This window comes from Pholcus phalangioides, unplaced genomic scaffold (genome assembly GCF_987345545.1).
Source record: "Pholcus phalangioides strain wild (caught in Gottingen) unplaced genomic scaffold, Ppha-v1.0 ptg000009l_1, whole genome shotgun sequence".
NCBI classification, from domain to species: domain Eukaryota; kingdom Metazoa; phylum Arthropoda; class Arachnida; order Araneae; family Pholcidae; genus Pholcus; species Pholcus phalangioides.
The window spans coordinates 21,449,968-21,464,185 of NW_028301602.1; the positions used below are offsets into that span (position 1 = coordinate 21,449,968).

The 14,218-nt window shown below is 45.4% G+C and overlaps 55 non-coding genes across 55 annotated transcripts; all 55 read left to right on the top strand.

Annotated features, from left to right (window-relative positions):
- Positions 1–350: 350 nt before the first annotated feature.
- Positions 351–423, top strand: TRNAT-UGU (transfer RNA threonine (anticodon UGU)). Its single transcript has one exon. It is a non-coding gene; the product is annotated as a tRNA-Thr (tRNA).
- Positions 424–487: 64 nt separating this feature from the next.
- TRNAT-UGU (transfer RNA threonine (anticodon UGU)) lies at positions 488–560 on the top strand. The gene has a single exon. It is a non-coding gene; the product is annotated as a tRNA-Thr (tRNA).
- Positions 561–631: 71 nt separating this feature from the next.
- Positions 632–704, top strand: TRNAT-UGU (transfer RNA threonine (anticodon UGU)). Its single transcript has one exon. It is a non-coding gene; the product is annotated as a tRNA-Thr (tRNA).
- Positions 705–921: 217 nt separating this feature from the next.
- Positions 922–994, top strand: TRNAT-UGU (transfer RNA threonine (anticodon UGU)). Its single transcript has one exon. It is a non-coding gene; the product is annotated as a tRNA-Thr (tRNA).
- Positions 995–1,057: 63 nt separating this feature from the next.
- Positions 1,058–1,130, top strand: TRNAT-UGU (transfer RNA threonine (anticodon UGU)). The gene has a single exon. It is a non-coding gene; the product is annotated as a tRNA-Thr (tRNA).
- Positions 1,131–1,195: 65 nt separating this feature from the next.
- TRNAT-UGU (transfer RNA threonine (anticodon UGU)) lies at positions 1,196–1,268 on the top strand. The gene has a single exon. It is a non-coding gene; the product is annotated as a tRNA-Thr (tRNA).
- Positions 1,269–1,331: 63 nt separating this feature from the next.
- Positions 1,332–1,404, top strand: TRNAT-UGU (transfer RNA threonine (anticodon UGU)). Its single transcript has one exon. It is a non-coding gene; the product is annotated as a tRNA-Thr (tRNA).
- A 64-nt stretch (positions 1,405–1,468) lies between these two features.
- Positions 1,469–1,541, top strand: TRNAT-UGU (transfer RNA threonine (anticodon UGU)). Its single transcript has one exon. It is a non-coding gene; the product is annotated as a tRNA-Thr (tRNA).
- Positions 1,542–1,604: 63 nt separating this feature from the next.
- TRNAT-UGU (transfer RNA threonine (anticodon UGU)) lies at positions 1,605–1,677 on the top strand. The gene has a single exon. It is a non-coding gene; the product is annotated as a tRNA-Thr (tRNA).
- Positions 1,678–1,749: 72 nt separating this feature from the next.
- TRNAT-UGU (transfer RNA threonine (anticodon UGU)) lies at positions 1,750–1,822 on the top strand. Its single transcript has one exon. It is a non-coding gene; the product is annotated as a tRNA-Thr (tRNA).
- A 64-nt stretch (positions 1,823–1,886) lies between these two features.
- Positions 1,887–1,959, top strand: TRNAT-UGU (transfer RNA threonine (anticodon UGU)). Its single transcript has one exon. It is a non-coding gene; the product is annotated as a tRNA-Thr (tRNA).
- A 71-nt stretch (positions 1,960–2,030) lies between these two features.
- TRNAT-UGU (transfer RNA threonine (anticodon UGU)) lies at positions 2,031–2,103 on the top strand. Its single transcript has one exon. It is a non-coding gene; the product is annotated as a tRNA-Thr (tRNA).
- A 217-nt stretch (positions 2,104–2,320) lies between these two features.
- Positions 2,321–2,393, top strand: TRNAT-UGU (transfer RNA threonine (anticodon UGU)). The gene has a single exon. It is a non-coding gene; the product is annotated as a tRNA-Thr (tRNA).
- A 490-nt stretch (positions 2,394–2,883) lies between these two features.
- TRNAT-UGU (transfer RNA threonine (anticodon UGU)) lies at positions 2,884–2,956 on the top strand. The gene has a single exon. It is a non-coding gene; the product is annotated as a tRNA-Thr (tRNA).
- A 65-nt stretch (positions 2,957–3,021) lies between these two features.
- On the top strand, positions 3,022–3,094 carry TRNAT-UGU (transfer RNA threonine (anticodon UGU)). The gene has a single exon. It is a non-coding gene; the product is annotated as a tRNA-Thr (tRNA).
- A 63-nt stretch (positions 3,095–3,157) lies between these two features.
- Positions 3,158–3,230, top strand: TRNAT-UGU (transfer RNA threonine (anticodon UGU)). Its single transcript has one exon. It is a non-coding gene; the product is annotated as a tRNA-Thr (tRNA).
- A 64-nt stretch (positions 3,231–3,294) lies between these two features.
- Positions 3,295–3,367, top strand: TRNAT-UGU (transfer RNA threonine (anticodon UGU)). The gene has a single exon. It is a non-coding gene; the product is annotated as a tRNA-Thr (tRNA).
- Positions 3,368–3,856: 489 nt separating this feature from the next.
- On the top strand, positions 3,857–3,929 carry TRNAT-UGU (transfer RNA threonine (anticodon UGU)). Its single transcript has one exon. It is a non-coding gene; the product is annotated as a tRNA-Thr (tRNA).
- Positions 3,930–3,993: 64 nt separating this feature from the next.
- Positions 3,994–4,066, top strand: TRNAT-UGU (transfer RNA threonine (anticodon UGU)). The gene has a single exon. It is a non-coding gene; the product is annotated as a tRNA-Thr (tRNA).
- A 71-nt stretch (positions 4,067–4,137) lies between these two features.
- Positions 4,138–4,210, top strand: TRNAT-UGU (transfer RNA threonine (anticodon UGU)). Its single transcript has one exon. It is a non-coding gene; the product is annotated as a tRNA-Thr (tRNA).
- A 217-nt stretch (positions 4,211–4,427) lies between these two features.
- TRNAT-UGU (transfer RNA threonine (anticodon UGU)) lies at positions 4,428–4,500 on the top strand. The gene has a single exon. It is a non-coding gene; the product is annotated as a tRNA-Thr (tRNA).
- A 490-nt stretch (positions 4,501–4,990) lies between these two features.
- On the top strand, positions 4,991–5,063 carry TRNAT-UGU (transfer RNA threonine (anticodon UGU)). Its single transcript has one exon. It is a non-coding gene; the product is annotated as a tRNA-Thr (tRNA).
- Positions 5,064–5,128: 65 nt separating this feature from the next.
- On the top strand, positions 5,129–5,201 carry TRNAT-UGU (transfer RNA threonine (anticodon UGU)). Its single transcript has one exon. It is a non-coding gene; the product is annotated as a tRNA-Thr (tRNA).
- A 63-nt stretch (positions 5,202–5,264) lies between these two features.
- On the top strand, positions 5,265–5,337 carry TRNAT-UGU (transfer RNA threonine (anticodon UGU)). The gene has a single exon. It is a non-coding gene; the product is annotated as a tRNA-Thr (tRNA).
- A 64-nt stretch (positions 5,338–5,401) lies between these two features.
- Positions 5,402–5,474, top strand: TRNAT-UGU (transfer RNA threonine (anticodon UGU)). The gene has a single exon. It is a non-coding gene; the product is annotated as a tRNA-Thr (tRNA).
- A 489-nt stretch (positions 5,475–5,963) lies between these two features.
- Positions 5,964–6,036, top strand: TRNAT-UGU (transfer RNA threonine (anticodon UGU)). Its single transcript has one exon. It is a non-coding gene; the product is annotated as a tRNA-Thr (tRNA).
- Positions 6,037–6,100: 64 nt separating this feature from the next.
- On the top strand, positions 6,101–6,173 carry TRNAT-UGU (transfer RNA threonine (anticodon UGU)). Its single transcript has one exon. It is a non-coding gene; the product is annotated as a tRNA-Thr (tRNA).
- A 71-nt stretch (positions 6,174–6,244) lies between these two features.
- TRNAT-UGU (transfer RNA threonine (anticodon UGU)) lies at positions 6,245–6,317 on the top strand. Its single transcript has one exon. It is a non-coding gene; the product is annotated as a tRNA-Thr (tRNA).
- Positions 6,318–6,534: 217 nt separating this feature from the next.
- Positions 6,535–6,607, top strand: TRNAT-UGU (transfer RNA threonine (anticodon UGU)). Its single transcript has one exon. It is a non-coding gene; the product is annotated as a tRNA-Thr (tRNA).
- A 498-nt stretch (positions 6,608–7,105) lies between these two features.
- Positions 7,106–7,178, top strand: TRNAT-UGU (transfer RNA threonine (anticodon UGU)). Its single transcript has one exon. It is a non-coding gene; the product is annotated as a tRNA-Thr (tRNA).
- A 490-nt stretch (positions 7,179–7,668) lies between these two features.
- On the top strand, positions 7,669–7,741 carry TRNAT-UGU (transfer RNA threonine (anticodon UGU)). Its single transcript has one exon. It is a non-coding gene; the product is annotated as a tRNA-Thr (tRNA).
- Positions 7,742–7,806: 65 nt separating this feature from the next.
- On the top strand, positions 7,807–7,879 carry TRNAT-UGU (transfer RNA threonine (anticodon UGU)). The gene has a single exon. It is a non-coding gene; the product is annotated as a tRNA-Thr (tRNA).
- Positions 7,880–7,942: 63 nt separating this feature from the next.
- Positions 7,943–8,014, top strand: TRNAT-UGU (transfer RNA threonine (anticodon UGU)). Its single transcript has one exon. It is a non-coding gene; the product is annotated as a tRNA-Thr (tRNA).
- A 64-nt stretch (positions 8,015–8,078) lies between these two features.
- TRNAT-UGU (transfer RNA threonine (anticodon UGU)) lies at positions 8,079–8,151 on the top strand. The gene has a single exon. It is a non-coding gene; the product is annotated as a tRNA-Thr (tRNA).
- Positions 8,152–8,777: 626 nt separating this feature from the next.
- On the top strand, positions 8,778–8,850 carry TRNAT-UGU (transfer RNA threonine (anticodon UGU)). Its single transcript has one exon. It is a non-coding gene; the product is annotated as a tRNA-Thr (tRNA).
- Positions 8,851–8,921: 71 nt separating this feature from the next.
- TRNAT-UGU (transfer RNA threonine (anticodon UGU)) lies at positions 8,922–8,994 on the top strand. The gene has a single exon. It is a non-coding gene; the product is annotated as a tRNA-Thr (tRNA).
- Positions 8,995–9,211: 217 nt separating this feature from the next.
- Positions 9,212–9,284, top strand: TRNAT-UGU (transfer RNA threonine (anticodon UGU)). The gene has a single exon. It is a non-coding gene; the product is annotated as a tRNA-Thr (tRNA).
- A 490-nt stretch (positions 9,285–9,774) lies between these two features.
- TRNAT-UGU (transfer RNA threonine (anticodon UGU)) lies at positions 9,775–9,847 on the top strand. Its single transcript has one exon. It is a non-coding gene; the product is annotated as a tRNA-Thr (tRNA).
- A 65-nt stretch (positions 9,848–9,912) lies between these two features.
- On the top strand, positions 9,913–9,985 carry TRNAT-UGU (transfer RNA threonine (anticodon UGU)). Its single transcript has one exon. It is a non-coding gene; the product is annotated as a tRNA-Thr (tRNA).
- A 63-nt stretch (positions 9,986–10,048) lies between these two features.
- On the top strand, positions 10,049–10,121 carry TRNAT-UGU (transfer RNA threonine (anticodon UGU)). The gene has a single exon. It is a non-coding gene; the product is annotated as a tRNA-Thr (tRNA).
- A 64-nt stretch (positions 10,122–10,185) lies between these two features.
- TRNAT-UGU (transfer RNA threonine (anticodon UGU)) lies at positions 10,186–10,258 on the top strand. The gene has a single exon. It is a non-coding gene; the product is annotated as a tRNA-Thr (tRNA).
- Positions 10,259–10,747: 489 nt separating this feature from the next.
- Positions 10,748–10,820, top strand: TRNAT-UGU (transfer RNA threonine (anticodon UGU)). The gene has a single exon. It is a non-coding gene; the product is annotated as a tRNA-Thr (tRNA).
- A 64-nt stretch (positions 10,821–10,884) lies between these two features.
- Positions 10,885–10,957, top strand: TRNAT-UGU (transfer RNA threonine (anticodon UGU)). The gene has a single exon. It is a non-coding gene; the product is annotated as a tRNA-Thr (tRNA).
- A 71-nt stretch (positions 10,958–11,028) lies between these two features.
- TRNAT-UGU (transfer RNA threonine (anticodon UGU)) lies at positions 11,029–11,101 on the top strand. The gene has a single exon. It is a non-coding gene; the product is annotated as a tRNA-Thr (tRNA).
- A 217-nt stretch (positions 11,102–11,318) lies between these two features.
- Positions 11,319–11,391, top strand: TRNAT-UGU (transfer RNA threonine (anticodon UGU)). Its single transcript has one exon. It is a non-coding gene; the product is annotated as a tRNA-Thr (tRNA).
- A 345-nt stretch (positions 11,392–11,736) lies between these two features.
- TRNAT-UGU (transfer RNA threonine (anticodon UGU)) lies at positions 11,737–11,809 on the top strand. Its single transcript has one exon. It is a non-coding gene; the product is annotated as a tRNA-Thr (tRNA).
- Positions 11,810–11,874: 65 nt separating this feature from the next.
- TRNAT-UGU (transfer RNA threonine (anticodon UGU)) lies at positions 11,875–11,947 on the top strand. The gene has a single exon. It is a non-coding gene; the product is annotated as a tRNA-Thr (tRNA).
- A 64-nt stretch (positions 11,948–12,011) lies between these two features.
- Positions 12,012–12,084, top strand: TRNAT-UGU (transfer RNA threonine (anticodon UGU)). The gene has a single exon. It is a non-coding gene; the product is annotated as a tRNA-Thr (tRNA).
- A 347-nt stretch (positions 12,085–12,431) lies between these two features.
- Positions 12,432–12,504, top strand: TRNAT-UGU (transfer RNA threonine (anticodon UGU)). The gene has a single exon. It is a non-coding gene; the product is annotated as a tRNA-Thr (tRNA).
- Positions 12,505–12,713: 209 nt separating this feature from the next.
- On the top strand, positions 12,714–12,786 carry TRNAA-UGC (transfer RNA alanine (anticodon UGC)). The gene has a single exon. It is a non-coding gene; the product is annotated as a tRNA-Ala (tRNA).
- A 64-nt stretch (positions 12,787–12,850) lies between these two features.
- TRNAT-UGU (transfer RNA threonine (anticodon UGU)) lies at positions 12,851–12,923 on the top strand. The gene has a single exon. It is a non-coding gene; the product is annotated as a tRNA-Thr (tRNA).
- A 344-nt stretch (positions 12,924–13,267) lies between these two features.
- Positions 13,268–13,340, top strand: TRNAT-UGU (transfer RNA threonine (anticodon UGU)). The gene has a single exon. It is a non-coding gene; the product is annotated as a tRNA-Thr (tRNA).
- Positions 13,341–13,687: 347 nt separating this feature from the next.
- TRNAT-UGU (transfer RNA threonine (anticodon UGU)) lies at positions 13,688–13,760 on the top strand. Its single transcript has one exon. It is a non-coding gene; the product is annotated as a tRNA-Thr (tRNA).
- A 209-nt stretch (positions 13,761–13,969) lies between these two features.
- Positions 13,970–14,042, top strand: TRNAA-UGC (transfer RNA alanine (anticodon UGC)). The gene has a single exon. It is a non-coding gene; the product is annotated as a tRNA-Ala (tRNA).
- Positions 14,043–14,106: 64 nt separating this feature from the next.
- TRNAT-UGU (transfer RNA threonine (anticodon UGU)) lies at positions 14,107–14,179 on the top strand. The gene has a single exon. It is a non-coding gene; the product is annotated as a tRNA-Thr (tRNA).
- The last annotated feature ends 39 nt before the right edge of the window (positions 14,180–14,218 follow it).

Consider the following 14,218-nt stretch of genomic DNA (forward strand, 5'->3'; position numbering starts at 1 on the left):
TTTGCACGTTTGGTAATTTTTCGTTGTTCATGAAGGTCATTGACGAGTCCTTGTCGATCGGGTAATGTCGCCATTCTAGCTCAGCGGTTAGGGCACTGGTCTTGTAAACCAGGGGTCGTGATTTCGATTCTCACTGGTGGTTTTTTTGCCCGTTTGCTAGTTTTTCGTTTTTCATGAAGGTCATTGATGAGTATTGTGCAATGTCGCCATCGTTGCTCAACGGTTAGAGCACTGGTCTTGTAAACCAGCGGTTGTGAGTTCGATTCTCATTGGTGGCTCCTTTTGCATGTTTGCTAATTTTTGGTAGTTTATGATGGTCATTGATGAATCCTTGTCCATCGTGCAATGTTGCCATCATAGCTGAGTGGTTAGAGCGCTGGTTTTGTAAATCAGGGGTCGTGAGTTCGATTCTCACTGGTGGCTTTTTTTGCCCGTTTGCAAACTTTTCGTGTTTAATGAAGGTCATTGATGAGTATCGTGCAATGCCGCCATCATAGTTCAACGGTTAGAGCACTGGTCTTGTAAACCAGGGGTCGTGAGTTCGATTCTCACTGGTGGCTTTTTTGCCCGTTTGCTAATATTTCGTCTTTCATGAAGGTCATTGATGAGTCCTTGTCCTCCGGGTAATGTCGCCATCATAGCTCAGCGGTTAGAGCACTAGTCTTGTAAACCAGGGGTCGTGAGTTCGATTCTCACTGGTGGCTGTGTTTGCCCGTTTGCAAACTTTTCGTATTTTATGAAGTTCATTGATGAGTCCTTGTCCACTGTGCAATGTTGCCATCATAGCTGAGTGGTTGGAGCACTTGTCTTGTAAACCTGAGGTCGTGAGTTCGATTCTCACTGTTGGATTTTTTTGCCCGTTTGCAAACTTTTCGTTTTTCATGAAGGTCATTGATGAGTCCTTGTCCTCCGTGCAACGTCGCCATCGTAGCTCAGCGGACAGAGCACTGGTCTTGTAAACCGGGGGTCGTGAGTTCGATTCTCACTGGTGGCTTTTTTGCCCGTTTACTAATTTTTGGTTTTTCATGAAGGTCATTGATGAGTATCGTGTAATGTCGCCATCATAGCTCAGCGGTTAGAGCGCTGGCCCTGTAAACCAGGGGTCGTGAGTTCGATTCTCACTGGTGGCTGTTTTTGTCCGTTTGCAAACTTTTCGTTTTTCATGAAGGTCATTGATGAGTCCTCGTGCAACGTCGCCATCATAGCTCAGCGGTTTGAGCACTGGTCTTGTAAACCAGGGGCCGTGAGTTCGATTCTCACTGGTGGCTTTTTTGCCCGTTTGCTAATTTTTCGTTTTTCATGAAGGTCATTGATGAGTATTGTGCAATGTCGCCATCATTGCTCAGCGGTTAGAGCACTGGTCTTGTAAACCAGGGGTCGTGAGTTCGATTCTCACTGGTGGCTGTTTTTGCCCGTTTGCAAACTTTTCGTATTTTATGAAGGTCATTGATGATTATCGTGCAATTTCGCCATCATAGCTCAGCGGTTAGAGCACTGGTCTTGTAAACCAGCGGTCGTGAGTTCGATTCTCACTGGTGGCTTTTTTGCCCGTTTGCTAATTTTTCGTTTTTCATGAAGGTCATTGATGAGTATTGTGCAATGTCGCCATCATTGCTCAGCGGTTAGAGCACTGGTCTTGTAAACCAGCGGTTGTGAGTTCGATTCTCATTGGTGGCTCCTTTTGCACGTTTGCTAATTTTTGGTAGTTTATGATGGTCATTGATGAATCCTTGTCCATCGTGCAATGTTGCCATCATAGCTGAGTGGTTAGAGCACTGGTTTTGTAAATCAGGGGTCGTGAGTTCGATTCTCACTGGTGGCTTTTTTTGCCCGTTTGCAAACTTTTCGTGTTTTATGAAGGTCATTGATGAGTATCGTGCAATGCCGCCATCATAGTTCAACGGTTAGAGCACTGGTCTTGTAAACCAGGGGTCGTGAGTTCGATTCTCACTGGTGGCTTTTTTGCCTGTTTGCTAATATTTCTTCTTTCATGAAGGTCATTGATGAGTCCTTGTCCTCCGGGTAATGTCGCCATCATAGCTCAGCGGTTAGAGCACTGGTCTTGTAAACCAGGGGTCGTGAGTTCGATTCTCACTGGTGGCTGTGTTTGCCCGTTTGCAAACTTTTCGTATTTTATGAAGTTCATTGATGAGTCTTTGTCCACTGTGCAATGTTGCCATCATAGCTGAGTGGTTGGAGCACTTGTCTTGTAAACCTGAGGTGGTGAGTTCGATTCTCACTGTTGGATTTTTTTGCCCGTTTGCAAACTTTTCGTTTTTCATGAAGGTCATTGATGAGTCCTTGTCCTCCGTGCAATGTCGCCATCATAGCTCAGCGGACAGAGCACTGGTCTTGTAAACCGGGGGTCGTGAGTTCGATTCTCACTGGTGGCTTTTTTGCCCGTTTGCTAATTTTTGGTTTTTCATGAAGGTCATTGATGAGTATCGCGCTATGTTGCCATCATAGCTCAGCGGTTAGAGCACTGGCCCTGTAAACCAGAGGTCGTGAGTTCAATTCTCACTGTTGGATTTTTTTGCCCGTTTGCAAACTTTTCGTTTTTCATGAAGGTCTTTGATGAGTCCTTGTCCTCCGGGTAATGTCGCCATCATAGCTCAGCGGTTAGAGCACTGGTCTTGTAAATCAGGGGTCGTGAGTTCGATTCATACCGGTGGCTGTTTTTGCCCGTTTGCAAACTTTTCGTATTTTATGAAGTTCATTGATGAGTCCTTGTCCACTTTGCAATGTTGCCATCATAGCTGAGTGGTTAGAGCACTTGTCTTGTAAACCAGGGGTCGTGAGTTCGATACTCACTGGTGGCTTTTTTTGCCCGTTTGCAAACTTTTCGTATTTTATGAAGGTCATTGGTGAGTATCGTGTAATGTCGCCATCATAGCTCAGCGGTTAGAGCACTGGTCTTGTAAACCAGGGGTCGTGAGTTCGATTCTCACTGGTGGCTGTTTTTGTCCGTTTGCAAACTTTTCGTTTTTCATGAAGGTCATTGATGAGTCCTCGTGCAACGTCGCCATCATAGCTCAGCGGTTTGAGCACTGGTCTTGTAAACCAGGCGTCGTGAGTTCGATTCTCACTGGTGGCTTTTTTGCCCGTTTGCTAATTTTTCGTTTTTCATGAAGGTCATTGATGAGTATTGTGCAATGTCGCCATCATTGCTCAGCGGTTAGAGCACTGGTCTTGTAAACCAGGGGTCGTGAGTTCGATTCTCACTGGTGGCTGTTTTTGCCCGTTTGCAAACTTTTCGTATTTTATGAAGGTCATTGATGATTATCGTGCAATTTCGCCATCATAGCTCAGCGGGTAGAGCACTGGTCTTGTAAACCAGCGGTCGTGAGTTCGATTCTCACTGGTGGCTTTTTTGCCCGTTTGCTAATTTTTCGTTTTTCATGAAGGTCATTGATGAGTATTGTGCAATGTCGCCGTCATTGCTCAGCGGTTAGAGCACTGGTCTTGTAAACCAGCGGTTGTGAGTTCGGTTCTCATTGGTGGCTCCTTTTGCACGTTTGGTAATTTTTCGTTGTTCATGAAGGTCATTGACGAGTCCTTGTCGATCGGGTAATGTCGCCATTCTAGCTCAGCGGTTAGGGCACTGGTCTTGTAAACCAGGGGTCGTGATTTCGATTCTCACTGGTGGTTTTTTTGCCCGTTTGCTAATTTTTCGTTTTTCATGAAGGTCATTGATGAGCATTGTGCAATGTCGCCATCGTTGCTCAACGGTTAGAGCACTGGTCTTGTAAACCAGCGGTTGTGAGTTCGATTCTCATTGGTGGCTCCTTTTGCATGTTTGCTAATTTTTGGTAGTTTATGATGGTCATTGATGAATCCTTGTCCATCGTGCAATGTTGCCATCATAGCTGAGTGGTTAGAGCACTGGTTTTGTAAATCAGGGGTCGTGAGTTCGATTCTCACTGGTGGCTTTTTTTGCCCGTTTGCAAACTTTTCGTGTTTTATGAAGGTCATTGATGAGTATCGTGCAATGCCGCCATCATAGCTCAACGGTTAGAGCACTGGTCTTGTAAACCAGGGGTCGTGAGTTCGATTCTCACTGGTGGCTTTTTTGCCAGTTTGCTAATATTTCGTCTTTCATGAAGGTCATTGATGAGTCCTTGTCCTCCGGGTAATGTCGCCATCATAGCTCAGCGGTTAGAGCACTGGTCTTGTAAACCAGGGGTCGTGAGTTCGATTCTCACTGGTGGCTGTGTTTGCCCGTTTGCAAACTTTTCGTATTTTATGAAGTTCATTGATGAGTCCTTGTCCACTGTGCAATGTTGCCATCATAGCTGAGTGGTTGGAGCACTTGTCTTGTAAACCTGAGGTCGTGAGTTCGATTCTCACTGTTGGATTTTTTTGCCCGTTTGCAAACTTTTCGTTTTTCATGAAGGTCATTGATGAGTCCTTGTCCTCCGTGCAATGTCGCCATCATAGCTCAGCGGACAGAGCACTGGACTTGTAAACCGGGGGTCGTGAGTTCGATTCTCACTGGTGGCTTTTTTGCCCGTTTGCTAATTTTTGGTTTTTCATGAAGGTCATTGATGAGTATCGCGCTATGTTGCCATCATAGCTCAGCGGTTAGAGCACTGGCCCTGTAAACTAGAGGTCGTGAGTTCAATTCTCACTGTTGGATTTTTTTGCCCGTTTGCAAACTTTTCGTTTTTCATGAAGTTCATTGATGAGTCCTTGTCCTCCGGGTAATGTCGCCATCATAGCTCAGCGGTTAGAGCACTGGTCTTGTAAATCAGGGGTCGTGAGTTCGATTCATACCGGTGGCTGTTTTTGCCCGTTTGCAAACTTTTCGTATTTTATGAAGTTCATTGATGAGTCCTTGTCCACTTTGCAATGTTGCCATCATAGCTGAGTGGTTAGAGCACTTGTCTTGTAAACCAGGGGTCGTGAGTTCGATACTCACTGGTGGCTTTTTTTGCCCGTTTGCAAACTTTTCGTATTTTATGAAGGTCATTGGTGAGTATCGTGTAATGTCGCCATCATAGCTCAGCGGTTAGAGCACTGGTCTTGTAAACCAGGGGTCGTGAGTTCGATTCTCACTGGTGGCTGTTTTTGTCCGTTTGCAAACTTTTCGTTTTTCATGAAGGTCATTGATGAGTCCTCGTGCAACGTCGCCATCATAGCTCAGCGGTTTGAGCACTGGTCTTGTAAACCAGGCGTCGTGAGTTCGATTCTCACTGGTGGCTTTTTTGCCCGTTTGCTAATTTTTCGTTTTTCATGAAGGTCATTGATGAGTATTGTGCAATGTCGCCATCATTGCTCAGCGGTTAGAGCACTGGTCTTGTAAACCAGGGGTCGTGAGTTCGATTCTCACTGGTGGCTGTTTTTGCCCGTTTGCAAACTTTTCGTATTTTATGAAGGTCATTGATGATTATCGTGCAATTTCGCCATCATAGCTCAGCGGGTAGAGCACTGGTCTTGTAAACCAGCGGTCGTGAGTTCGATTCTCACTGGTGGCTTTTTTGCCCGTTTGCTAATTTTTCGTTTTTCATGAAGGTCATTGATGAGTATTGTGCAATGTCGCCGTCATTGCTCAGCGGTTAGAGCACTGGTCTTGTAAACCAGCGGTTGTGAGTTCGGTTCTCATTGGTGGCTCCTTTTGCACGTTTGGTAATTTTTCGTTGTTCATGAAGGTCATTGACGAGTCCTTGTCGATCGGGTAATGTCGCCATTCTAGCTCAGCGGTTAGGGCACTGGTCTTGTAAACCAGGGGTCGTGATTTCGATTCTCACTGGTGGTTTTTTTGCCCGTTTGCTAATTTTTCGTTTTTCATGAAGGTCATTGATGAGCATTGTGCAATGTCGCCATCGTTGCTCAACGGTTAGAGCACTGGTCTTGTAAACCAGCGGTTGTGAGTTCGATTCTCATTGGTGGCTCCTTTTGCATGTTTGCTAATTTTTGGTAGTTTATGATGGTCATTGATGAATCCTTGTCCATCGTGCAATGTTGCCATCATAGCTGAGTGGTTAGAGCACTGGTTTTGTAAATCAGGGGTCGTGAGTTCGATTCTCACTGGTGGCTTTTTTTGCCCGTTTGCAAACTTTTCGTGTTTTATGAAGGTCATTGATGAGTATCGTGCAATGCCGCCATCATAGCTCAACGGTTAGAGCACTGGTCTTGTAAACCAGGGGTCGTGAGTTCGATTCTCACTGGTGGCTTTTTTGCCAGTTTGCTAATATTTCGTCTTTCATGAAGGTCATTGATGAGTCCTTGTCCTCCGGGTAATGTCGCCATCATAGCTCAGCGGTTAGAGCACTGGTCTTGTAAACCAGGGGTCGTGAGTTCGATTCTCACTGGTGGCTGTGTTTGCCCGTTTGCAAACTTTTCGTATTTTATGAAGTTCATTGATGAGTCCTTGTCCACTGTGCAATGTTGCCATCATAGCTGAGTGGTTGGAGCACTTGTCTTGTAAACCTGAGGTCGTGAGTTCGATTCTCACTGTTGGATTTTTTTGCCCGTTTGCAAACTTTTCGTTTTTCATGAAGGTCATTGATGAGTCCTTGTCCTCCGTGCAATGTCGCCATCATAGCTCAGCGGACAGAGCACTGGACTTGTAAACCGGGGGTCGTGAGTTCGATTCTCACTGGTGGCTTTTTTGCCCGTTTGCTAATTTTTGGTTTTTCATGAAGGTCATTGATGAGTATCGCGCTATGTTGCCATCATAGCTCAGCGGTTAGAGCACTGGCCCTGTAAACTAGAGGTCGTGAGTTCAATTCTCACTGTTGGATTTTTTTGCCCGTTTGCAAACTTTTCGTTTTTCATGAAGTTCATTGATGAGTCCTTGTCCTCCGGGTAATGTCGCCATCATAGCTCAGCGGTTAGAGCACTGGTCTTGTAAATCAGGGGTCGTGAGTTCGATTCATACTGGTGGCTGTTTTTGCCCGTTTGCAAACTTTTCGTATTTTATGAAGTTCATTGATGAGTCCTTGTCCACTGTGCAATGTTGCCATCATAGCTGAGAGGTTGGAGCACTTGTCTTGTAAACCTGAGGTCGTGAGTTCGATTCTCACTGTTGGATTTTTTTGCCCGTTTGCAAACTTTTCGTTTTTCATGAAGGTCATTGATGAGTCCTTGTCCTCCGTGCAATGTCGCCATCATAGCTCAGCGGACAGAGCACTGGTCTTGTAAACCGGGGGTCGTGAGTTCGATTCTCACTGGTGGCTTTTTTGCCCGTTTGCTAATTTTTGGTTTTTCATGAAGGTCATTGATGAGTATCGCGCTATGTTGCCATCATAGCTCAGCGGTTAGAGCACTGGCCCTGTAAACCAGAGGTCGTGAGTTCAATTCTCACTGTTGGATTTTTTTGCCCGTTTGCAAACTTTTCGTTTTTCATGAAGGTCATTGATGAGTCCTTGTCCTCCGGGTAATGTCGCCATCATAGCTCAGCGGTTAGAGCACTGGTCTTGTAAATCAGGGGTCGTGAGTTCGATTCATACTGGTGGCTGTTTTTGCCCGTTTGCAAACTTTTCGTATTTTATGAAGTTCATTGATGAGTCCTTGTCCACTTTGCAATGTTGCCGTCATAGCTGAGTGGTTAGAGCACTTGTCTTGTAAACCAGGGGTCGTGAGTTCGATACTCACTGGTGGCTTTTTTTGCCCGTTTGCAAACTTTTCGTATTTTATGAAGGTCATTGGTGAGTATCGTGTAATGTCGCCATCATAGCTCAGCGGTTAGAGCACTGGTCTTGTAAACCAGGGGTCGTGAGTTCGATTCTCACTGGTGGCTGTTTTTGTCCGTTTGCAAACTTTTCGTTTTTCATGAAGGTCATTGATGAGTCCTCGTGCAACGTCGCCATCATAGCTCAGCGGTTTGAGCACTGGTCTTGTAAACCAGGGGTCGTGAGTTCGATTCTCACTGGTGGCTTTTTTGCCCGTTTGCTAATTTTTCGTTTTTCATGAAGGTTATTGATGAGTATTGTGCAATGTCGCCATCATTGCTCAGTGGTTAGAGCACTGGTCTTGTAAACCAGGGGCGTGAGTTCGATTCTCACTGGTGGCTGTTTTTGCGCGTTTGCAAACTTTTCGTATTTTATGAAGGTCATTGATGATTATCGTGCAATTTCGCCATCATAGCTCAGCGGTTAGAGCACTGGTCTTGTAAACCAGCGGTCGTGAGTTCGATTCTCACTGGTGGCTTTTTTGCCAGTTTGCTAATTTTTCGTTTTTCATGAAGGTCATTGATGAGTATTGTGCAATGTCGCCATCATTGCTCAGCGGTTAGAGCACTGGTCTTGTAAACCAGCGGTTGTGAGTTCGGTTCTCATTGGTGGCTCCTTTTGCACGTTTGGTAATTTTTCGTTGTTCATGAAGGTCATTGACGAGTCCTTGTCGATCGGGTAATGTCGCCATTCTAGCTCAGCGGTTAGGGCACTGGTCTTGTAAACCAGGGGTCGTGATTTCGATTCTCACTGGTGGTTTTTTTGCCCGTTTGCTAATTTTTCGTTTTTCATGAAGGTCATTGATGAGCATTGTGCAATGTCGCCATCGTTGCTCAACGGTTAGAGCACTGGTCTTGTAAACCAGCGGTTGTGAGTTCGATTCTCATTGGTGGCTCCTTTTGCATGTTTGCTAATTTTTGGTAGTTTATGATGGTCATTGATGAATCCTTGTCCATCGTGCAATGTTGCCATCATAGCTGAGTGGTTAGAGCACAGGTTTTGTAAATCAGGGGTCGTGAGTTCGATTCTCACTGGTGTCTTTTTTTGCCCGTTTGCAAACTTTTCGTGTTTTATGAAGGTCATTGATGAGTATCGTGCAATGCCGCCATCATAGCTCAACGGTTAGTGCACTGGTCTTGTAAACCAGGGGTCGTGAGTTCGATTCTCACTGGTGGCTTTTTTGCCCGTTTGCTAATATTTCGTCTTTCATGAAGGTCATTGATGAGTCCTTGTCCTCCGGGTAATGTCGCCATCATAGCTCAGCGGTTAGAGCACTGGTCTTGTAAACCAGGGGTCGTGAGTTCGATTCTCACTGGTGGCTGTGTTTGCCCGTTTGCAAACTTTTCGTATTTTATGAAGTTCATTGATGACTCCTTGTCCACTGTGCAATGTTGCCATCATAGCTGAGTGGTTGGAGCACTTGTCTTGTAAACCTGAGGTCGTGAGTTCGATTCTCACTGTTGGATTTTTTTGCCCGTTTGCAAAATTTTCGTTTTTCATGAAGGTCATTGATGAGTCCTTGTCCTCCGTGCAATGTCGCCATCATAGCTCAGCGGACAGAGCACTGGTCTTGTAAACCGGGGGTCGTGAGTTCGATTCTCACTGGTGGCTTTTTTGCCCGTTTGCTAATTTTTGGTTTTTCATGAAGGTCATTGATGAGTATCGCGCTATGTCGCCATCATAGCTCAGCGGTTAGAGCACTGGCCCTGTAAACCAGAGGTCGTGAGTTCAATTCTCACTGTTGGATTTTTTTGCCCGTTTGCAAACTTTTCGTTTTTCATGAAGGTCATTGATGAGTCCTTGTCCTCCGGGTAATGCCGCCATCATAGCTCAGCGGTTAGAGCACTGGTCTTGTAAATCAGGGGTCGTGAGTTCGATTCATACCGGTGGCTGTTTTTGCCAGTTTGCAAACTTTTCGTATTTTATGAAGTTCATTGATGAGTCCTTGTCCACTTTGCAATGTTGCCATCATAGCTGAGTGGTTAGAGCACTTGTCTTGTAAACCAGGGGTCGTGAGTTCGATACTCACTGGTGGCTTTTTTTGCCCGTTTGCAAACTTTTCGTATTTTATGAAGGTCATTGGTGAGTATCGTGTAATGTCGCCATCATAGCTCAGCGGTTAGAGCACTGGTCTTGTAAACCAAGGGTCGTGAGTTCGATTCTCACTGGTGGCTGTTTTTGTCCGTTTGCAAACTTTTCGTTTTTCATGAAGGTCATTGATGAGTCCTCCTGCAACGTCGCCATCATAGCTCAGCGGTTTGAGCACTGGTCTTGTAAACCAGGGGTCGTGAGTTCGATTCTCACTGCTGGCTTTTTTGCCCGTTTGTTAATTTTTCGTTTTTCATGAAGGTCATTGATGAGTATTGTGCAATGTCGCCATCATTGCTCAGCGGTTAGAGCACTGGTCTTGTAAACCAGGGGTCGTGAGTTCGATTCTCACTGGTGGCTGTTTTTGCCCGTTTGCAAACTTTTCGTATTTTATGAAGGTCATTGATGATTATCGTGCAATTTCGTCATCATAGCTCAGCGGTTAGAGCACTGGTCTTGTAAACCAGCGGTCGTGAGTTCGATTCTCACTGGTGGCTTTTTTGCCCGTTTGCTAATTTTTCGTTTTTCATGAAGGTCATTGATGAGTATTGTGCAATGTCGCCATCATTGCTCAGCGGTTAGAGCACTGGTCTTGTAAACCAGCGGTTGTGAGTTCGGTTCTCATTGGTGGCTCCTTTTGCACGTTTGGTAATTTTTCGTTGTTCATGAAGGTCATTGACGAGTCCTTGTCGATCGGGTAATGTCGCCATTCTAGCTCAGCGGTTAGGGCACTGGTCTTGTAAACCAGGGGTCGTGATTTCGATTCTCACTGGTGGTTTTTTTGCCCGTTTGCTAATTTTTCGTTTTTCATGAAGGTCATTGATGAGCATTGTGCAATGTCGCCATCGTTGCTCAACGGTTAGAGCACTGGTCTTGTAAACCAGCGGTTGTGAGTTCGATTCTCATTGGTGGCTCCTTTTGCATGTTTGCTAATTTTTGGTAGTTTATGATGGTCATTGATGAATCCTTGTCCATCGTGCAATGTTGCCATCATAGCTGAGTGGTTAGAGCACTGGTTTTGTAAATCAGGGGTCGTGAGTTCGATTCTCACTGGTGGCTTTTTTTGCCCGTTTGCAAACTTTTCGTGTTTTATGAAGGTCATTGATGAGTATCGTGCAATGCCGCCATCATAGCTCAACGGTTAGAGCACTGGTCTTGTAAACCAGGGGTCGTGAGTTCGATTCTCACTGGTGGCTTTTTTGCCAGTTTGCTAATATTTCGTCTTTCATGAAGGTCATTGATGAGTCCTTGTCCTCCGGGTGATGTCGCCATCATAGCTCAGCGGTTAGAGCACTGGTCTTGTAAACCAGGGGTCGTGAGTTCGATTCTCACTGGTGGCTGTGTTTGCCCGTTTGCAAACTTTTCGTATTTTATGAAGTTCATTGATGAGTCCTTGTCCACTGTGCAATGTTGCCATCATAGCTGAGTGGTTGGAGCACTTGTCTTGTAAACCTGAGGTCGTGAGTTCGATTCTCACTGTTGGATTTTTTTGCCCGTTTGCAAACTTTTCGTTTTTCATGAAGGTCATTGATGAGTCCTTGTCCTCCGTGCAATGTCGCCATCATATCTCAGCGGACAGAGCACTGGTCTTGTAAACCGGGGGTCGTGAGTTCGATTCTCACTGGTGGCTTTTTTGCCCGTTTGCTAATTTTTGGTTTTTCATGAAGGTCATTGATGAGTATCGCGCTATGTTGCCATCATAGCTCAGCGGTTAGAGCACTGGCCCTGTAAACTAGAGGTCGTGAGTTCAATTCTCACTGTTGGATTTTTTTGCCCGTTTGCAAACTTTTCGTTTTTCATGAAGGTCATTGATGAGTCCTTGTCCTCCGGGTAATGTCGCCATCATAGCTCAGCGGTTAGAGCACTGGTCTTGTAAATCAGGGGTCGTGAGTTCGATTCATACTGGTGGCTGTTTTTGCCCGTTTGCAAACTTTTCGTATTTTATGAAGGTCATTGGTGAGTATCGTGTAATGTCGCCATCAAAGCTCAGCGGTTAGAGCACTGGTCTTGTAAACCAGGGGTCGTGAGTTCGATTCTCACTGGTGGCTGTTTTTGTCCGTTTGCAAACTTTTCGTTTTTCATGAAGGTCATTGATGAGTCCTCGTGCAACGTCGCCATCATAGCTCAGCGGTTTGAGCACTGGTCTTGTAAACCAGGGGTCGTGAGTTCGATTCTCACTGGTGGCTTTTTTTGCCAGTTTGCAAACTTTTCATATTTTATGAAGGTCATTGATGAGTATCGTGTGATGTCGCCATCATAGCTCAGCGGTTCGAGCACTGGTCTTGTAAACCAGCGGTCGTGAGTTCGATTCTCACTGTTGGCTTTCTGCGTTTGCAAACTTTTCGTTTTTCATGAAGGTCATTGATGAGTCCTTGTCCATGGCGCAATGTTGCCATCATAGTTCAGTGGTTAGAGCACTGGTCTTGTTAACCAGGGGTCGTGAGTTCGAATCTCTCAGGTGGCGTTTATCCCCGTTTGCAAATTCTCCGTTTTTCATGAAGGTCATTGATGAGCATCGTGCAATGTCGCCACCATAGCTCAGCGGTTAGAGCACTGGTCTCGTAACCAGCGTCGTGAGTTCGAGTCTCACTGTTGGTTTTTTTTCCCCGTTTGCAAACTTTTTGTTTTTCATGAAGGTCATTGATGAGTCCTTGTCCATTGTGCAATGTTGCTATCATAGTTCAGCGGTTAGAGCTCTGGTCTTGTAAACCAGGGGTCGTGAGTTCGATTCTCACTGGTGGCTTTTGTGCCCGTTTGCTAATTTTTCGTTTTTCATGAAGGTCATTGATGAGTCCTTGTCCTCCGGGCAATGTCGCCATCATAGCTCAGCGGACAGAGCACTGGTCTTGTAAACCAGATGTCGTGAGTTCGATTCTCACTCTTGGATTTTTTTGCCCGTTTGCAAACTTTTCGTTTTTCATGAAGGTCATTGATGAGTCCTCGCTCAATGTCGCCATCATAGCTCAGCGGTTAGAGTACTGGTCTTGCAAACCAGGGGTCGTGAGTTCGATTCTCACTGGTGGCTTTTTTTGCCCGTTTGCAAACTTTTCGTATTTTATGAAGGTCATTGATGATTATCGTGCAATTTCGCCATCATAGCTCAGCGGTTAGAGCACTGGTCTTGTAAACCAGCGGTCGTGAGTTCGATTCTCACTGGTGGCTTTTTTGCCCGTTTGCTAATTTTTCGTTTTTCATGAAGGTCATTGACGAGTATTGTGCAATGTCGCCATCGTTGCTCAACGGTTAGAGCACTGGTCTTGTAAACCAGCGGTTGTGAGTTCGATTCTCATTGGTGGCTCCTTTTGCATGTTTGCTAATTTTTGGTAGTTTATGATGGTCATTGATGAATCCTTGTCCATCGTGCAATGTTGCCATCATAGCTGAGTGGTTAGAGCACTGGTCATGTAAACCAGGTGTCGTGATTTTGATTCTCACTGGTGGCTTTTTTGCCCATTTGCTAATTTTTCGTTTTTCATGAAGTTCATTGATGAGTACCGTGTAATGTTGCCATCATAGCTCAGCGGTTAGAGCACTGGTCTTGTAAACCAGCGGTCGTGAGTTCGATTCTCACTGTTGGCTTTCTGCGTTTGCAAACTTTTCGTTTTTCATGAAGTTCATTGATGAGTCCTTGTCCATGGCGCAATGTTGCCATCATAGTTCAGTGGTTAGAGCACTGGTCTTGTTAACCAGGGGTCGTGAGTTCGAATCTCTCAGGTGGCGTTTATCCCCGTTTGCAAATTCTCCGTTTTTCATGAAGGTCATTGATGAGCATCGTGCAATGTCGCCACCATAGCTCAGCGGTTAGAGCACTGGTCTCGTAACCAGCGTCGTGAGTTCGAGTCTCACTGTTGGTTTTTTTTCCCCGTTTGCAAACTTTTTGTTTTTCATGAAGGTCATTGATGAGTCCTTGTCCATTGTGCAATGTTGCTATCATAGTTCAGCGGTTAGAGCTCTGGTCTTGTAAACCAGGGGTCGTGAGTTCGATTCTCACTGGTGGCTTTTGTGCCCGTTTGCTAATTTTTCGTTTTTCATGAAGGTCATTGATGAGTCCTTGTCCTCCGGGCAATGTCGCCATCATAGCTCAGCGGACAGAGCACTGGTCTTGTAAACCAGATGTCGTGAGTTCGATTCTCACTCTTGGATTTTTTTGCCCGTTTGCAAACTTTTCGTTTTTCATGAAGGTCATTGATGAGTCCTCGCTCAATGTCGCCATCATAGCTCAGCGGTTAGAGTACTGGTCTTGCAAACCAGGGGTCGTGAGTTCGATTCTCACTGGTGGCTTTTTTTGCCCGTTTGCAAACTTTTCGTATTTTATGAAGGTCATTGATGATTATCGTGCAATTTCGCCATCATAGCTCAGCGGTTAGAGCACTGGTCTTGTAAACCAGCGGTCGTGAGTTCGATTCTCACTGGTGGCTTTTTTGCCCGTTTGCTAATTTTTCGTTTTTCATGAAGGT